Here is a 2867-nt window from a genome sequence, read left to right as displayed (position 1 = left end):
TTTTTTTTGAGACAAATCTCGCTCTGTTGCCAGGCTAGAGTGCAGTGGCATGATCTCGGCTCACTGCAACCTCCGACTCCCTGGTTCAAATGATTCTCCTGCTTCAGCCTCCCAAGTAGCTGGGATTACAAGCACGTGCCACCGCACCCAGCTAATTTTTGTATTTTTAGTAGAGATGGGATTTCACCATGTTGGCCAGGATGGTCTTGATCTCCTGACCTCGTGATCCTCCCACCTCAGCCTCCCAAAGTGCTGAGATTACAGGCATGAGCCACGGTGCCCGACCTTTTTTTTTTTTTAAGAGATGGAGTCTCACTCTGTTGCCCAGGCTGGAGTGCAGTGGTGCGATCTTGGCTCAGTGCAACCTCTGCCTCCCGGGTTCTAGCAATTCTCCTGCCTCAGTCTCACAAGTGGCTGGGACTATAGGTGTATATCACCTCACCCAGCTAATTTTTTGTATTTTAGTAGAAACAGGGTTTCACCGTGTTACACAAGCTGGTCTCAAACTGAGTTCAGGCAATCCACCCGCCTCGGCCTCCCAAAGCGCTAGGATTACAGGTGTAAGCCACCGTGCCCGGCCTATATGGTACCGCTTTAGGAACCAGCCCTGGTTAATCAGACACATGGCTTTCATGATACCTTTGCTTGAGTAGCTTAATAACTCAATAAATCAAAAGATGAATAAATATTATATGTGTGAAGATACTCTAATAGATAATAGGCAATTAAGAATGGACATTCACGGCCGGGCACTGGGGCTCATGCCTGTAATCCCAGCACTTTGGGAGGCTGAGGCAGGTGGATCACGAGGTCAGAAGGTGGAGACCATCCTGGCCAACGTGGTGAAACCCCATCTCTGCTAAAATACAAAAAATTAGCTGGGCGTGGTGGTGGGTGCCTGTATTCTCAGCTACTCGAGAGCCTGAGGCAGGAGAATCATTTGAACTTGGGAGGCGGAGGTTGCAGTGAACCAGGGTCGTGCCACTGCACTCCAGCCTGGTGACAGAGCGAGACTCTGTCTCAAAAAAAAAAAAAAGAAGGGACATCTACTGAAGGTGATGCATCATCCTACCCATTCATTAATCTAACTCCCTACAGGTTACTTCCCTAGGAGACACTGACAGGTCTCTCTTTTCTGAAATCCAGAGAAAGGCAGCAATGGGGAGGGGTGCAGTGTATGTGTGTCATACCTGTGCTTGGTATATCTGGGTTGCCTGTGTATGATAGCAGCTGGGGAATCAAATCATAGGTAAATTATTCTCCTACAGGTTTGTCCTATGACTGCCTATTCTTATTAAGCAATTGGCTATATTGACCCTTTTTGATTTTGGAAAAATAATAGTAATTTTTTTAAGAGAGAAAAAGAAACAACTGGCTATGCTTCAACAGTGATATTAAAACCATTTAACATTCTTTAGCAGTGGTAACTGTCCACTTACGTCTAACTATGTGCAGGTTGAGAAAAAGTACTGCCTGAGTTATAGATGATCCTGTGGGAATAAGAAATCATTGCTTTTTTAACACATGAGGTAAAAGTAATCTCAAAGTTCACATGCTGATGGAGACTCCTGGCAAGGGGAGTTCCCTACCCTCAACAAAATGTCATCCACAGCTACTGGAAGATTTTTGTTGTCTGAGAAGTATAAAGTGCCTTAGAAATACCTGAATCCATTAATGCCTCCAACTGGTGAAATCAAAATTTGCAGGTGACTGAAATTGACAGTAGTGCCTTGTTTTGGTTCACTGTTCAAATGACAACCCACATGTTTTATGGATTGGGTATATAGATGTATGCTCTAACAACAAAATCTCCCTCCAGAGCCACTGTGTACTAAGCACCAGGTCCTCCAGCGATAGTTGGCTGTATTCAGTCTTTCATTCATTCAGCAAGAGCTTACTAAGCTCCTTTTTGGTACCAGACACTGTTTGGTGCTGAAAATAAATAAAAGGCCAGCAAGATTAAGTAGACTGTAAGATCTGGACCAGTAATTTGACAACACAAAGTACTGTTGCAAAGATACAGTTTCTGATGTGTAGTGACCATTCTCTATGAAAGCTTAGTCTTTCAGGAGATTAAAATGGGTGGTGAAATTGTCATACCTAGCAAGCAAGCAAGGTGAAATGAGTGGCTATTTGACTCCCACCTGCTGATGCTGGTCTTTTTTGGTTCCTAGGGGTTATAATGATCAACATTTCTTGAGTCCTCACTATATTGTATGCTAAGCTCTTTATATGTACGAATTTACTTAATCTTCACAACCACCCTAAGAAGTAGGTACTGTTGTCCCTACTTTACAGATGAGGAAATGGAAGCACAAAGAAGTTAAGGACCTTGCCGAAGATCATTGAGTAGAGGCAGGATTCAAATTTAGGGAACCCAGCCCACAGTCCATTCTCTTAAAGATGTTACATACTGTCTCTGGGCTTAGAAGGGTTCATTTTAGGTCAGACACGGTGGCTCACGTCTGTAATCCCAGCACTGGGAGGCTGAAGCAGGCAGATCACGAGGTCAGGAGTTCGAGACCAGCCTGACCAACATAGTGAAACCCCATCTGTACTAAAAATACGAAAATTAGCCGGGCATGGTGGCAGGCGCCTGTAGTCCCAGCTACTCAGGAGGCTGAAGCAGGAGAATTGCTTGAAGCCAGGAGGCAGAGGTTGTGGTGAGCCGAGATTGCGCCACTGTATTCCAGCCTGAGTCACAGAGTGAGACTCTGTCTCAAAAAAAAAAAAGACGGCTGGGCGCAGTGGCTCACGCCTGTAATCCCAGCACTTTGGGAGGCCGAGGTGGGCGGATCACCTAAGGTTGGGAATTCGAGACCAGCCTGACCAACATGGAGAAACCCCATCTCTACTAAAAATACAAA

At 45.2% G+C, this 2867-nt stretch overlaps 1 protein-coding gene across 1 annotated transcript in view; it reads left to right on the top strand.

The window, feature by feature from the left end:
* LOC105540470 (RNA-binding protein 6-like) overlaps window positions 1-2867 on the top strand; it is a gene marked incomplete at its 3' end in the record, with an annotated part of 110930 nt that overhangs the window by 106018 nt on the left and 2045 nt on the right. The window lies entirely within an intron of this gene.

The sequence above is a fragment of the Mandrillus leucophaeus genome, unplaced genomic scaffold (genome assembly GCF_000951045.1).
Source record: "Mandrillus leucophaeus isolate KB7577 unplaced genomic scaffold, Mleu.le_1.0 Scaffold22, whole genome shotgun sequence".
NCBI lineage: Eukaryota > Metazoa > Chordata > Mammalia > Primates > Cercopithecidae > Mandrillus > Mandrillus leucophaeus.
This window is presented reverse-complemented; position numbering and strand designations above follow the sequence as displayed.